The sequence below is a fragment of the Triplophysa dalaica genome, chromosome 5, assembly GCF_015846415.1.
Source record: "Triplophysa dalaica isolate WHDGS20190420 chromosome 5, ASM1584641v1, whole genome shotgun sequence".
NCBI classification, from domain to species: Eukaryota; Metazoa; Chordata; class Actinopteri; order Cypriniformes; family Nemacheilidae; genus Triplophysa; species Triplophysa dalaica.
Genome location: NC_079546.1, coordinates 15,059,979 through 15,076,582, shown reverse-complemented (window position 1 = coordinate 15,076,582; position 16,604 = coordinate 15,059,979). Strand labels below are relative to the sequence as shown.

Genomic DNA, 16,604 nt, shown 5'->3' with positions numbered 1-16,604 from the left:
TACTTGCGTGGTCTGTTTTAAACCAGCGCCAGGTTGACGACATACGCAGGAATTGTCCACGTTTCTGTAGTGTAGTGGTTATCACGTTTGCTTTACACGCAAAAGGTCCTCGGTTCGAAACCGAGCAGAAACATAGTCTGCTTTAAGCCATAGAGTGGAATATAATGACAAGGTAACCAAACCTTTAAGCATTCAATGCACGGTTTTGTAGACTGTCGAAATTCAGCCTCTATTATGTCACGTACAATGTTCTTTTAGTGACTGTCTTATTCTCCTGACGTGAAAGGTCCCCAGTCGAAACCGAGCAGAAACATAGTCTGCTTTAAGCCATAGAGTGGAATATAACGATAAGGTAACCAAACCTTTAAGCATTCAATGCACGGTTTTGTAGACTGTCGAAATTCAGCCTCTATTATGTCACGTACTATGTTCTTTTAGTGACTGTCGCATTCTCCTGACTTGAAAGGTCCCTAGTCGAAACCGAGCAGAAACATAGTCTGCTTTAAGCCATAGAGTGGAATATAATGACAAGGTAACCAAACCTTTAAGCATTCAATGCACGGTTTCGTAGACAAGGCTTAAGACTATTCCCAGACTAAGATGATTGTTTGAGATTCCTTAACTGAAAAATCTTGCCATGAAACACCTTAAAATTTGTTACTGGCAAATTTATGCGAAATTCAGAGTTTCTGTAGTGTAGTGGTTATCACGTTCGCCTAAACACGCGAAAGGTCCTCGGTTCGAGACCGAGCAGAAACAGTTTTCAGGTTTTGGCGTCAACCAGAGCAAATGCCATCGGTGTAAAACGTAGCTGCAATGCGTATCGGCCTGATTGAAAGCTTTTTGGGATTGTCAAATTCAGCCTCTATTATGTCACGTACAATGTTCTTTTATTGACTGTCGCATTCTCCTGACGTGAAAGGTCCCTAGTCGAAACCGAGCAGAAACATAGTCTGCTTTAAGCCATAGAGTGGAATATAATGACAAGGTAACCAAACCTTTAAGCATTCAATGCACGGTTTTGTAGACTGTCGAAATTCAGCCTCTATTATGTCACGTACTATGTTCTTTTAGTGACTGTCGCATTCCCCTGACGCATTGCACCTTCAAATTTGTGACTGGCAAGTTTCTTGCCAAAGTCAGACAATGCTTGGGTGGTCTGTTTTAAACCAGCGCCAGTTTGACGACGTACGCAGGAATTGTCCACGTTTCTGTAGTGTAGTGGTTATCACGTTTGCTTCACACGCAAAAGGTCCTCGGTTCGAAACCGAGCAGTAACATAGTGTGCTTTAAGCCATAGAGAGCAATATAATGACAAGGTAACCAAACCTTTAAGCATTCAATGCACGGTTTTTATAGACTGCCGAAATTCAGCCTCTATTATGTTACAAGCTATGTTCTTTTAGTGACTGTCGCATTCTCCTGACGTGAAAGGTCCCTAGTCGAAACCGAGCAGAAACATAGTCTGCTTTAAGCCATAGAGTGGAATATAACAATAAGGTAACCAAACCTTTAAGCATTCAATGCACGGTTTTGTAGACTGTCGAAATTCAGCCTCTATTATGTCACGTACTATGTTCTTTTAGTGACTGTCGCATTCTCCTGACTTGAAAGGTCCCTAGTCGAAACCGAGCAGAAACATAGTCTGCTTTAAGCCATAGAGTGGAATATAATGACAAGGTAACCAAACCTTTAATCATTCAATGCACGGTTTCGTAGACAAGGCATAAGACTAGTCCCATACTAAGATGAATGTTCGAGATGTCTTACCTGAATAAACTTGACCTGGAATACCTTCAAATTTGTGACTGGCAAGTTTCTCGCCAAAGTCATTCAATACTTGCGTGGTCTGTTTTAAACCAGCGCCAGGTTGACGACGTACGCAGGAATTGTCCACGTTTCTGTAGTGTAGTGGTTATCACGTTTGCTTCACACGCAAAAGGTCCTCGGTTCAAAACCGAGCAGAAACATAGTCTGCTTTAAGCCATAGAGTGGAATATAATGACAAGGTAACCAAACCTTTAAGCATTCAATGCACGGTTTTGTAGACTGTCGAAATTCAGCCTCTATTATGTCACGTACTATGTTCTTTTAGTGACTGTCGCATTCTCCTGACGTGAAAGGTCCCTAGTCGAAACCGAGCAGAAACATAGTCTGCTTTAAGCCATAGAGTGGAATATAATGACAAGGTAACCAAACCTTTAAGCATTCAATGCACGGTTTCGTAGACAAGGCTTAAGACTATTCCCAGACTAAGATGATTGTTTGAGATTCCTTAACTGAAAAATCTTGCCATGAAACACCTTAAAATTTGTTACTGGCAAATTTAATTCAGAGTTTCTGTAGTGTAGTGGTTATCACGTTCGCCTAAACACGCGAAAGGTCCTCGGTTCGAGACCGAGCAGAAACAGTTTTCAGGTTTTGGCGTCAACCAGAGCAAATGCCATCGGTGTAAAACGTAGCTGCAATGCGTATCGGCCTGATTGAAAGCTTTTTGGGATTGTCAAATTCAGCCTCTATTATGTCACGTACAATGTTCTTTTATTGACTGTCGCATTCTCCTGACGTGAAAGGTCCCTAGTCGAAACCGAGCAGAAACATAGTCTGCTTTAAGCCATAGAGTGGAATATAATGACAAGGTAACCAAACCTTTAAGCATTCAATGCACGGTTTTGTAGACTGTCGAAATTCAGCCTCTATTATGTCACGTACTATGTTCTTTTAGTGACTGTCGCATTCCCCTGACGCATTGCACCTTCAAATTTGTGACTGGCAAGTTTCTTGCCAAAGTCAGACAATGCTTGGGTGGTCTGTTTTAAACCAGCGCCAGTTTGACGACGTACGCAGGAATTGTCCACGTTTCTGTAGTGTAGTGGTTATCACGTTTGCTTCACACGCAAAAGGTCCTCAATTCGAAACCGAGCAGTAACATAGTGTGCTTTAAGCCATAGAGAGCAATATAATGACAAGGTAACCAAACCTTTAAGCATTCAATGCACTGTTTTGTAGACTGTCGAAATTCAGCCTCTATTATGTCAAGTACTATGTTCTTTTAGTGACTGTCGCATTCTCCTGACGTGAAAGGTCCCTAGTCGAAACCGAGCAGAAACATAGTCTGCTTTAAGCCATAGAGTGGAATATAACGACAAGGTAACCAAACCTTAAGCATTCAATGCACTGTTTTGTAGACAAGGCTTAAGACTAGTCCCATACTGAAATGAATGTTCGAGATGTCTCACCTGAATAAACTTGACCTGGAACACCTTCAAATTTGTGTCTGGCAAGTTTCTTGCAAAATTCAGAGTTTCTGTAGTGTAGTGGTTATCACGTTCGCCTCACACGCGAAAGGTCCTCGGTTCGAAACCGAGCAGAAACATAGTCTGTTTTAAGCCATAGAGTGGAATATAATGACAAGGTAACCAAACCTTTAAGCATTCAATGCACGGTTTTTATAGACTGCCGAAATTCAGCCTCTATTATGTTACAAGCTATGTTCTTTTAGTGACTGTCGCATTCTCCTGACGTGAAAGGTCCCTAGTCGAAACCGAGCAGAAACATAGTCTGCTTTAAGCCATAGAGTGGAATATAACGATAAGGTAACCAAACCTTTAAGCATTCAATGCACGGTTTTGTAGACTGTCGAAATTCAGCCTCTATTATGTCACGTACTATGTTCTTTTAGTGACTGTCGCATTCTCCTGACGTGAAAAGTCCCTAGTCGAAACCGAGCAGAAACATAGTCTGCTTTAAGCCATAGATTGGAATATAATGACAAGGTAACCAAACTTTTAAGCATTCAATGCACGGTTTCGTAGACAAGGCATAAGACTAGTCCCATACTAAGATGAATGTTCGAGATGTCTTACCTGAATAAACTTGACCTGGAATACCTTCAAATTTGTGACTGGCAAGTTTCTTGCCAAAGTCATTCAATACTTGCGTGGTCTGTTTTAAACCAGCGCCAGGTTGACGACGTACGCAGGAATTGTACACGTTTCTGTAGTGTAGTGGTTATCACGTTTGCTTCACACGCAAAAGGTCTTCGGTTCGAAACCGAGCAGAAACATAGTCTGCTTTAAGCCATAGAGTGGAATATAATGACAAGGTAACCAAACCTTTAAGCATTCAATGCACGGTTTTGTAGACTGTCGAAATTCAGCCTCTATTATGTCACGTACTATGTTCTTTTAGTGACTGTCGCATTCTCCTGACGTGAAAGGTCCCTAGTCGAAACCGAGCAGAAACATAGTCTGCTTTAAGCCATAGAGTGGAATATAATGACAAGGTAACCAAACCTTTAAGCATTCAATGCACGGTTTCGTAGACAAGGCTTAAGACTAGTCCCAGACTAAGATGATTGTTTGAGATTCCTTAACTGAAAAATCTTGCCCTGAAACACCTTAAAATTTGTTACTGGCAAATTTATGTGAAATTCAGAGTTTCTGAAGTGTAGTGGTTATCACGTTTGCTTTACACGCAAAAGGTCCTCGGTTCGAAACCGAGCAGAAACATAGTGTGCTTTAAGCCATAGAGAGCAATATATTGACAAGGTAACCAAACCTTTAAGCATTCAATGCACGGTTTCGTAGACAAGGCTTAAGACTATTCCCAGACTAAGATGATTGTTTGAGATTCCTTAACTGAAAAATCTTGCCCTGAAACACCTTAAAATTTGTGACTGGCAAATTTATGCGAAATTCAGAGTTTCTGTAGCGTATTGGTTATCACGTTCGCCTAACACGCGAAGGGTCCTCGGTTCGAGACCGAGCAGAAACAGTTTTCAGGTTTTGGCGTCAACCAGAGCAAATGCCATCGGTGTAAAACGTAGCTGCAATGCGTATCGGCCTGATTGAAAGCTTTTTGGGATTGTCAAATTCAGCCTCTATTATGTCACGTACAATGTTCTTTTAGTGACTGTCTTATTCTCCTGACGTGAAAGGTCCCCAGTCGAAACCGAGCAGAAACATAGTCTGCTTTAAGCCATAGAGTGGAATATAACGATAAGGTAACCAAACCTTTAAGCATTCAATGCACGGTTTTGTAGACTGTCGAAATTCAGCCTCTATTATGTCACGTACTATGTTCTTTTAGTGACTGTCGCATTCTCCTGACTTGAAAGGTCCCTAGTCGAAACCGAGCAGAAACATAGTCTGCTTTAAGCCATAGAGTGGAATATAATGACAAGGTAACCAAACCTTTAAGCATTCAATGCACGGTTTCGTAGACAAGGCATAAGACTAGTCCCATACTAAGATGAATGTTCGAGATGTCTTACCTGAATAAACTTGACCTGGAATACCTTCAAATTTGTGACTGGCAAGTTTCTCGCCAAAGTCAGACAATAGTTGCGTGGTCTGTTTTAAACCAGCGCCAGGTTGACAACGTACGCAGGAATTGTCCACGTTTCTGTTTTGTAGTGGTTATCACGTTTGCTTTACACGCAAAAGGTCCTCGGTTCGAAACCGAGCAGAAACATAGTCTGCTTTAAGCCATAGAGTGGAATATAATGACAAGGTAACCAAACCTTTAAGCATTCAATGCACGGTTTCGTAGACAAGGCTTAAGACTAGTCCCATACTAAGATGAATGTTCGAGATGTCTTACCTGAATAAACTTGACCTGGAATACCTTCAAATTTGTGACTGGCAAGTTTCTTGCCAAAGTCAGACAATACTTGCGTGGTCTGTTTTAAACCAGCGCCAGTTTGACGACGTACGCAGGAATTGTCCACGTTTCTGTAGTGTAGTGGTTATCACGTTTGCTTTACACGCAAAAGGTCCTCGGTTCGAAACCGAGCAGAAACATAGTCTGCTTTAAGCCATAGAGTGGAATATAATGACAAGGTAACCAAACCTTTAAGCATTCAATGCACGGTTTCGTAGACAAGGCTTAAGACTAGTCCCAGACCAAGATGATTGTTCGAGATGTCTTACCTGAATAAACTTGACCTGGAATACCTTCAAATTTGTGACTGGCAAGTTTCTTGCCAAAGTCAGACAATACTTGCGTGGTCTGTTTTAAACCAGCGCCAGTTTGACGACGTACGCAGGAATTGTCCACGTTTCTGTAGGTTAGTGGTTATCACGTTTGCTTTACACGCAAAAGGTCCTCGTTTCGAGACCGAGCAGAAACAGTTTTCAGGTTTTGGCGTCAACCAGAGCAAATGCCATCGGCGTAAAACGTAGCTGCACTGCGTATCGGCCTGATTGAAAGCTTTTTGGGATTGTCAAATTCAGCCTCTATTATGTCACCTACTATGTTCTTTTAGTGACTGTCGCATTCTCCTGACGTGAAAGGTCCCTAGTCGAAACCGAGCAGAAACATAGTCTGCTTTAAGCCATAGAGTGGAATATAACGACAAGGTAACCAACCCTTAAGCATTCATTGCACGGTTTTGTAGACTGTCGAAATTCAGCCTCTATTATGTTACAAGCTATGTTCTTTTAGTGACTGTCGCATTCTCCTGACGTGAAAGGTCCCTAGTCGAAACCGAGCAGAAACATAGTCTGCTTTAAGCCATAGAGTGGAATATAATGACAAGGTAACCAAACCTTAAGCATTCAATGCACGGTTTTGTAGACAAGGCTTAAGACTTGTCCCATACTTAAATGAATGTTCGAGATGTCTCACCTGAATAAACTTGACCTGGAACACCTTCAAATTTGTGACTGGCAAGTTTCTTGCCAAATTCAGACAATGCTTGCGTGGTCTGTTTTAAACCAGCGCCAGGTTCACGACGTACGCAGGAATTGTCCACGTTTCTGTAGTGTAGTGGTTATCACGTTTGCTTCACACGTTAAAGGTCCTCGGTTCGAAACAAAGCAGAAACATAGTCTGCTTTAAGCCATAGAGTGGAATATAATGACAAGGTAACCAAACCTTTAAGCATTCAATGCACGGTTTCGTAGACAAGGCTTAAGACTAGTCCCAGACTAAGATGAGTGTTTGAGATTTCTTAACTGAAAAATCTTGCCCTGAAACACCTTAAAATTTGTGACTGGCAAATTTATGCGAAATTCAGAGTTTCTGTAGCGTATTGGTTATCACGTTCGCCTAACACGCGAAGGGTCCTCGGTTCGAGACCGAGCAGAAACAGTTTTCAGGTTTTGGCGTCAACCAGAGCAAATGCCATCGGTGTAAAACGTAGCTGCAATGCGTATCGGCCTGATTGAAAGCTTTTTGGGATTGTCAAATTCAGCCTCTATTATGTCACGTACTATGTTCTTTTAATGACTGTCGCATTCTCCTGACGTGAAAGGTCCCTAGTCGAAACCGAGCAGAATAATCGCCTTCTTTAAGTCATATGGTTAAACGTAATTACAAGCTAAACAAAACTTTAAGCATTCAATGCCCAGTTTTGTAGACAACGCTTAAGATTAGTCCCAGACTAAGATGAACGTTTGAGATGTCTTACCTGAATAAACTTGACCTGGAATACCTTCAAATTTGTGACTGGCAAGTTTCTTGCCAAAGTCAGACAATAGTTGCGTGGTCTGTTTTAAACCAGCGCCAGGTTGACAACGTACGCAGGAATTGTCCACGTTTCTGTTTTGTAGTGGTTATCACGTTTGCTTTACACACAAAAGGTCCTCGGTTCGAAACCGAGCAGAAACATAGTCTGCTTTAAGCCATAGAGTGGAATATAATGACAAGGTAACCAAACCTTTAAGCATTCAATGCACGGTTTCGTAGACAAGGCTTAAGACTAGTCCCATACTAAGATGAATGTTCGAGATGTCTTACCTGAATAAACTTGACCTGGAATACCTTCAAATTTGTGACTGGCAAGTTTCTTGCCAAAGTCAGACAATACTTGCGTGGTCTGTTTTAAACCAGCGCCAGTTTGACGACGTACGCAGGAATTGTCCACGTTTCTGTAGTGTAGTGGTTATCACGTTTGCTTTACACGCAAAAGGTCCTCGGTTCGAAACCGAGCAGAAACATAGTCTGCTTTAAGCCATAGAGTGGAATATAATGACAAGGTAACCAAACCTTTAAGCATTCAATGCACGGTTTCGTAGACAAGGCTTAAGACTAGTCCCAGACCAAGATGATTGTTCGAGATGTCTTACCTGAATAAACTTGACCTGGAATACCTTCAAATTTGTGACTGGCAAGTTTCTTGCCAAAGTCAGACAATACTTGCGTGGTCTGTTTTAAACCAGCGCCAGTTTGACGACGTACGCAGGAATTGTCCACGTTTCTGTAGTGTAGTGGTTATCACGTTTGCTTTACACGCAAAAGGTCTTCGGTTCGAAACCGAGCAGAAACATAGTCTGCTTTAAGCCAGAGAGTGGAATATAATGACAAGGTAACCAAACCTTTAAGCATTCAATGCACGGTTTCGTAGACAAGGCTTAAGACTAGTCCCAGACCAAGATGATTGTTTGAGATTCCTTAACTGAAAAATCTTGCCCTGAAACACCTTAAAATTTGTTACTGGCAAATTTATGCGAAATTCAGAGTTTCTGTAGTGTAGTGGTTATCACGTTCGCCTAACACGCGAAAGGTCCTCGGTTCGAAACCGAGCAGAAACATAGTCTGCTTTAAGCCATAGAGTGGAATATAATGACAAGGTAACCAAACCTTTAAGCATTCAATGCACGGTTTCGTAGACAAGGCTTAAGACTAGTCCCAGACTAAGATGATTGTTTGAGATTCCTTAACTGAAAAATCTTGCCCTGAAACACCTTAAAATTTGTGACTGGCAAATTTATGCCAAATTCAGAGTTTCTGTAGTGTAGTGGTTATCACGTTCGCCTAACACGCGAAAGGTCCTCGTTTCGAAACCGATTAGAAACATAGTCTGTTTTAAGCCATAGAGTGGAATATAATGACAAGGTAACCAAACCTTTAAGCATTCAATGCACGGTTTTGTAGACTGTCGAAATTCAGCCTCTATTATGTTACAAGCTATGTTCTTTTAGTGACTGTCGCATTCTCCTGACGTGAAAGGTCCCTAGTCGAAACCGAGTAGAAACATCGCCTTCTTTAAGCCATATGGTTAAACGTAATTACAAGTTAAACAAAACTTTAAGCATTCACTGCACGGTTTCGTAGACGAGGCTTAAGACTAGTCCCATACAAAGATGAATGTTCGAGATGTCTTACCTGAATAAACTTGACCTGGAATACCTTCAAATTTGTGACTGGCAAGTTTCTTGCCAAAGTCAGACAATACTTGCGTGGTCTGTTTTAAACCAGCGCCAGGTTGACGACGTACGCAGGAATTGTCCACGTTTCTGTAGTGTAGTGGTTATCAAGTTTGCTTTACACGCAAAAGGTCCTCGTTTCGAAACCGAGCAGAAACATAGTCTGCTTTAAGCCATAGAGTGGAATATAATGTTAAGGTAACCAAACCTTTAAGCATTCAATGCACGGTTTTGTAGACTGTCGAAATTCAGCCTCTATTATGTTACAAGCTATTTTCTTTTAGTGACTGTCGCATTCTCCTGACGTGAAAGGTCCCTAGTCGAAACCGAGTAGAAACATCGCCTTCTTTAAGCCATATGGTTAAACGTAATTACAAGTTAAACAAAACTTTAAGCATTCAATGCACGGTTTCGTAGACGAGGCTTAAGACTAGTCCCATACTAAGATGAATGTTCGAGATGTCTTACCTGAATAAACTTGACCTGGAACACTTTCAAATTTGTGACTGGCAAGTATCTTGCCAAAGTCAGACAATACTTGCGTGGTCTGTTTTAAACCAGCGCCACGTTGACGACGTATGCAGGAATTGTCCACGTTTCTGTAGGTTAGTGGTTATCACGTTTGCTTTACACGCAAAAGGTCCTCGTTTCGAGACCGAGCAGAAACAGTTTTCAGGTTTTGGCGTCAACCAGAGCAAATGCCATCGGCGTAAAACGTAGCTGCACTGCGTATCGGCCTGATTGAAAGCTTTTTTGGATTGTCAAATTCAGCCTCTATTATGTCACCTACTATGTTCTTTTAGTGACTGTCGCATTCTCCTGACGTGAAAGGTCCCTAGTCGAAACCGAGCAGAAACATAGTCTGCTTTAAGCCATAGAGTGGAATATAATGACAAGGTAACCAAACCTTTAAGCATTCAATGCACGGTTTTGTAGACTGTCGAAATTCAGCCTCTATTATGTCACGTACAATGTTCTTTTAGTGACAGTCGCATTCTCCTGACGTGAAAGGTCCCTAGTCGAAACCGAGCAGAAACATAGTCTGCTTTAAGCCATAGAGTGGAATATAACGACAAGGTAACCAAACCTTAAGCATTCAATGCACTGTTTTGTAGACAAGGCTTAAGACTTGTCCCATACTTAAATGAATGTTCGAGATGTCTCACCTGAATAAACTTGACCTGGAACACCTTCAAATTTGTGACTGGCAAGTTTCTTGCCAAAGTCAGACAATGCTTGCGTGGTCTGTTTTAAACCAGCGCCAGGTTCACGACGTACGCAGGAATTGTCCACGTTTCTGTAGTGTAGTGGTTATCACGTTTGCTTCACACGTTAAAGGTCCTCGGTTCGAAACAAAGCAGAAACATAGTCTGCTTTAAGCCATAGAGTGGAATATAATGACAAGGTAACCAAACCTTTAAGCATTCAATGCACGGTTTCGTAGACAAGGCTTAAAACTAGTCCCAGACTAAGATGATTGTTTGAGATTCCTTAACTGAAAAATCTTGCCCTGAAACACCTTAAAATTTGTTTCTGGCAAATTTATGCGAAATTCAGAGTTTCTGTACTGTAGTGGTTATCACGTTCGCCTAACACGCGAAAGGTCCTCGGTTCGAAACCGAGCAGAAACATAGTCTGTTTTAAGCCATAGAGTGGAATATAATGACAAGGTAACCAAACCTTTAAGCATTCAATGCACGGTTTCGTAGACAAGGCTTAAGACTAGTCCCATACTAAGATGAATGTTCAAGATTTCTTTACTGAAAAATCTTGCCCTGAAACACCTTAAAATTTGTGACTGGTGAAGGAGTTTTTTAATAAGTTTTTATTATGTTTGAATCTTTACTTTTTATTATAGTTTGATTAACATAATGTGTGTGCTGAAGGAGTTTTTTGCTAATAAGTTTTATTATAGTTTGATTAACATAATGTGTGTGACTTAATGAAAATGTTTAAGCAGAAGCTGTGAGGGGTTTCTGTGCTGAGATTGAAAGTGCCTGTTACAGGAATGTGTGTGGGGGTTCAGCTTTGCGCGCAAAGATAAGGGAAATAGCTGAAAGGCAGTTAAAGACTCAGGGTATGTGAGTGCAGATTATGAGGGATTTAATCATTTATGTTTAATCATTTAATCATTTATGTTTACTCATTTATATGTTATGTTTAATCATTTATGGGTGTTATTTTTCTTATTGCGTGAAGTGTTAAAACTATAGATATGATACATGCATTTGATACCCAAGCTATGTGCTGATATTGGTGTGTTTGCAACAGGAATGTGAGTGTGTGGGAAGGAGGGGGTAGTTCGGCTGCAGTTGGGTAAGAAAAATGGGGGAGGTCTAAGGAATGTGTGTTGTGTTGTGTCATATGATATTTTGCAGAAAAATAGGAGAACGAAGGAGTAAAGGCTGATTGGACAGCACAGGGCGGACCCTCCTCTGCAGGAAACGAAAGAAGATACACGTCACCAAACACTATAAAGATGTTGTAAACTCATTCCGTTGGGTTGATTCTATTTGTAAGACACTGTGTCGAGACAATCCAGCGCGCGCTGTTTCTGATCAATAAACTTCAACATTTGTTAGAGTTGCCTCTTTCCAATTTTTGACCATGCAGGACATATAAAGTCCATCACTGGCAAATTTATGCCAAATTCAGAGTTTCTGTAGTATAGTGGTTATCACGTTCGCCTAACACGCAAAAGGTCTTCGGTTCGAGATCGAGATCGAGCAAAAACAGTTTTCAGGTTTTGGCGTCAAGCAGAGCAAATGCCTTCGGTGTAAAATGTAGCTGCACTGCGTATCGGCCTGATTGAAAGCTTTTGGGGATTGTCAAATTCAGCCTCTATTATGTTACAAGCTATGTTCTTTTAGTGACTGTCGCATTCTCCTGACGTGAAAGGTCCCTAGTCGAAACCGAGCAGAAACATCGCCTGCTTTAAGCCATATGGTGAAACGTAATTACAAGCTGTCCACATTTCTGTAGTGTAGGGGTTATCACGTTTGCTGTACACGCAAAAGGTCCTCTTCTTAGGTCCCCTTGTCTACACAATATTGGACGGTTGAAGAGTCTAGTCAACGGAACACACAGAGTTTGCAGATCGTGAGACAAAGTTTGACACAGACACCAGGTGCTTGTTCAATCAGAGTCCAATGTTTATTGTTTTAAGGACTAATATTTATAAGCTGGAAACAGGAGATGTCATATAAAACCACCTGAGTGGAAAATCACCAGACTTTCTGTTTAGTCTTATTCCTCCTGAACAATCAGATATGATCACAAAGTACGTATTCAATATACGTACTCAATATTACAGTATCAAAACAATTGTCCCTAGACATCATTAGGAACCTTGAGATGGAGAACAACAGATACTTATATCAACATAAGACAGCATAAGATACGATACGACTTTCAACGAGGTTAAACAACAAGAAAGTAAGGCACATTTTATGTGAATTGAAGCTAATACTTATAGGAATGAATACGAATGAATACATATGATATATGAACTTTGTATTAAACACAGATTTAATATTTGTAGAGGACAGGACGAAATCCAGATTCTTACAGTTGCACAAGTCAATCGTGTACCTACATAGCCGAAATAGCTCAGTTGGGAGAGCGTTAGACTGAAGATCTAAAGGTCCCTGTTTCGATCGCGGGTTTGGTGGGTCGACAATAGATTGACATTGGTTTTCATGGTGTAATGGTTAGCGTTCTGGACTCTGAATCCAGTGATCTGAGTTCAAATCTTGCTGAGACCTCTCATTGGAAGTCCAAACTTTTTGGAGGCATCCCAGCAGAACCCCCGTCCAAAGGAGACCCTGCCAGGGATTGTTACCGCCCCACTGTTTGAACCTATTTCCTGAAGCGTTTGAGCTGTAAGACAAGCACGAGTGAATTTCATCTATGTTTATGTGCAGGAGTAGTGTTGCACTTGTGGAAAGATGAACCACATAAAAGATGAAGGGTCTTTGTAATGATAAAGTAAGACAACGGTAGGTTACAACCAGGTTTCAGTAAGCCTCAAGTTAAAGTAGCATTTGCTGATTTCATACTGACAACAGGCCAACGATACACAATGCGCCAAAGGACGATACACCCAAGTGAAAGCGGAAAAAAAAGTGGAACAAATGTCCCATGTCTGAAGCGTTTTTGTGATTCCACACACATACACAAAAAAATTTGGGCAGAGAGATTTTTCATGCCCTGGGCTAAGGACTTATTTTGACAACTGCCCAACAATAATGAGGGATAATGCTTTTCAAGAAACTACAAGAAAAGGGCAAAGAGACACAACACATCACACATCCACTTTGGTTTTTTGAAAATGCAAGGAACACAGCAAGAAAACTTGTGGAATCTTAAGTGACAACTTGATTGTCTTTGAACGTGAAATGTCCTGCATCAAGTTGCTCTTGGTAAAACCAATGCACACACAATATGGGAGACTCTTGTCATGTGTGTCCAGGTGCCATAGCGAGGACAGACAACGGGCCCTGAAGGCTTTTTGTGAGTGAAAATATGAGCAGGAATCAACACGAAGACCTTTTTCTGCAGCGGTGAGCCTCGACAGTTAGCATAGGGATGGCTAAGATTAGAGTTGAGCCGGATACTCGGCTGAAACGAGTATCCGGTACGGATAAAGCACTTTTGCCTAGTACGAGTATTATACGAGTAATAAGAGTCAATATCTGTGCTCGGATTGAATAAAAATCCTCATTGGGTAGCTGACTGTGTCTGCGTTCTGTGATAGTCACAGCTCCCCTACACACATGCAGATGTATTGTGTTGCTGACTGTGTTCACAGCTCTCTCTCCGTTTCTCCCTCAGTCACTCAGGTTCGCGGGTCTTTCCCGTTAACGTTTAGGGTTTCTTCAGCATTAGGTTGGTTTTTTATTTCGGTTTGTAGTACTTACTTATTAACTATTAGAGTTTGGTAAACGTGGGGTTTGTTCAGACGTGGTGCTTGGTAGAATGCGACTCGCGTTGCGTCTCTGGCCGTCTTCTTTAAACCGTCAGCTGGCTCTAACCAGTTTTTAATTAAAAGTTAAAAAAAAAAAGTTATGTTGAGATGAAAACTCTTGTTCATTACATGTTACTTCATAATTGCAACCGCATGTGTTGTATTCAATTGTTGCAAAACTTATTCTGTATAAAGTTTGTTTGTCATCGTGATCAAAACCATTGATCTGAAGCTCAATGCTGATGCTGTCATGTAAATATTTTTCTAATCAGCATTAAATATAACAATTTCCGATCAACCCATATCAATTGCATGCTTAAAATAACATACCGATTAAAGCCCCGCCCATCTCAAGACAACCCGACCCAATTTCCGGGTTAAATCCCGCCCACTTCCTGGTTAGGCCCCGCCCAGTCCGAGTACAGATACGGATACAGATAATTCATATGGTTAACAGATACAGATACAGATACAGATAATGCTGTACTCGCTCACCCCTTTCTAAGATGCACGAAGGAAGCTCCAAAAGCCACTAATGTGGTGAATGCGGGCGTTGGTCCCGCTACCTCTCGCTTGCGCTTGCTGCTTCTCGCTGGTTGCGCCAAAGTAAGCCCAAAGTAAGCCCACATGAGCCAATCACGTTTGTCTCTGGGGCTTACTTTTGACAAATCACGTTTATCTCTGGGGCTTACTTTTGGCCAATCACGTTTGCCTCTGGGGCTTACTTTTGACCAATCACGTTTGTCTCTGGGGCTTACTTTTGACCAATCACGTTTGCCTCTGGGGCTTACTTTTGACCAATCACGTTTGTCTCTGGGGCTTACTTTTGACCAATCACATTTGTCTCTGGGGCTTACTTTTGACCAATCGCGTTTCTCTCCTCTGGCTAACTCAACTCAACTCAACTTATATAGCGCTTTTTACAATTTTCATTGTTACAAAGCAGCTGTACATGAGACACATTGAATACAAGTATGAATTCTAAAGCAGCCCCCCGGCCAGGCAGATAGTGCAAAATAATATGCAAACGGTGGTGAGGAACCCAAAACTCCCATTGAGAAAAAAAACCTCAGAGGAAGCCAGGCCCAACCAGGGGATTCCAGTTCCCCTCTGGCAAAAGCTGCTGCCTCTGCACAAGCTCAACAGTGCTTGCACAAGGCTTAATAAAAATATAAAAATGTAGGATTTAAGATTATCATTAACAATCTAATAGCATTTGAAATGTTGTAGGAAAAACAAAGTTGTCGCGTCCTTTATCCAGCTCTATCCTCTTAGCTCTTGTCAGGTCACCGCTTCCCATTCTCAGCTCTGCCATCCTGCGGTAACCTTGGAACAAAGAGACAAGACTGGCTGAGAGTAGAGTAGTGTTCTGCACTCTTTGATGCAACAAGTACATCATTTGTTGTTGGATGTGTTCCTGGTTCCGGTTGATCTAAATAATGCAGCCTAAATCCTCTGAGGATTAATATTATGGAGGTGTAGTGTATGCAAGATTAAAAAGATGAGTCTTTAGTCTAGATTTAAACTGACAGAGTGTGTCTGCCTCCCGGACCGTGCAGGGAAGAATATTCCAAAGTTTAGGCGCTAGATAAGAAAAGGATCTACCACCTGCACTTGATTTTGAAATTCTAGGTATTACCAACTGACAGGACACCTGAGAGCGTAATGTACGCGGAGGTCTGTAATACAATAGAAGTTCATTCAAATACTGCGGCGCTAGACCATGTAGGTGTCACAGGTCGGGGGGTCAAGCCAGACTGCACCCACCCCTGAAACCCAGGACCACCTCGAGGAGCGTACCAGGAAAACCAGACAGACGAGAGAGTAAAAGTTTGACAAGGTTTATTTAGTTAAAATCAATTAAAAGTCTCAGTGCTAATTCTGTGTCTCCCAACCAGAACGGGATCGGACCTCGGACGCCGGGAGGGCGTGGAGTTCTCTTCGGCAGCTCGTGCCTGTACGTGGCCGGTAAGGGAGAAGAGGAGTCGGCCACCCGTCACTTAGGGGGAGTATCCTGGTAAGTAGTTTGAACGAGTGAGGGGGCTTACGGCTGGGAGATGCTTCGGTCAAGACGATGAAAGGAATATTTCTGATGTCCACCTCCCTTCACAGCGACATCACATACGGCGCTTGGCCAGGGGGATCCTTCAATCTGCACAGCAGAGTAAGTAGTTCAACAACAGGTATATGTTCTTTGAACGAGTGAGGGGGCTTACGGCTGGGAGATGCTTCGGTCAAGACGATGAAAGGAATATTTCTGATGTCCACCTCTCTTCACAGCGACATCACATACGGCGCTTGGCCCGGAGGATCCTGCAAGCTGCACAGCAGAGTAAGTTAATACACGTACACACAATCTTCCAGCAGGTAGGGAGAATCTTCACACGGAACGCCTGGGTTTTTGTTACGGTGACAGTGGTGGGCTTTCGAGGTGGTGAGCGTACGGCATTAAATCTGTATATATTCCCCACACTCTGTAACTTCAC

General features: G+C 41.9%; 6 non-coding genes across 6 annotated transcripts; all 6 read left to right on the top strand.

Annotated features, from left to right (window-relative positions):
• Window positions 1–60: 60 nt before the first annotated feature.
• On the top strand, window positions 61–133 carry trnav-uac (transfer RNA valine (anticodon UAC)). The gene has a single exon. It is a non-coding gene; the product is annotated as a tRNA-Val (tRNA).
• Window positions 134–3,303: 3,170 nt separating this feature from the next.
• trnav-cac (transfer RNA valine (anticodon CAC)) lies at window positions 3,304–3,376 on the top strand. The gene has a single exon. It is a non-coding gene; the product is annotated as a tRNA-Val (tRNA).
• Window positions 3,377–5,731: 2,355 nt separating this feature from the next.
• On the top strand, window positions 5,732–5,804 carry trnav-uac (transfer RNA valine (anticodon UAC)). Its single transcript has one exon. It is a non-coding gene; the product is annotated as a tRNA-Val (tRNA).
• A 2,066-nt stretch (window positions 5,805–7,870) lies between these two features.
• On the top strand, window positions 7,871–7,943 carry trnav-uac (transfer RNA valine (anticodon UAC)). Its single transcript has one exon. It is a non-coding gene; the product is annotated as a tRNA-Val (tRNA).
• Window positions 7,944–8,464: 521 nt separating this feature from the next.
• trnav-aac (transfer RNA valine (anticodon AAC)) lies at window positions 8,465–8,537 on the top strand. Its single transcript has one exon. It is a non-coding gene; the product is annotated as a tRNA-Val (tRNA).
• Window positions 8,538–12,749: 4,212 nt separating this feature from the next.
• On the top strand, window positions 12,750–12,823 carry trnaf-gaa (transfer RNA phenylalanine (anticodon GAA)). Its single transcript has one exon. It is a non-coding gene; the product is annotated as a tRNA-Phe (tRNA).
• Window positions 12,824–16,604: the final 3,781 nt, after the last annotated feature.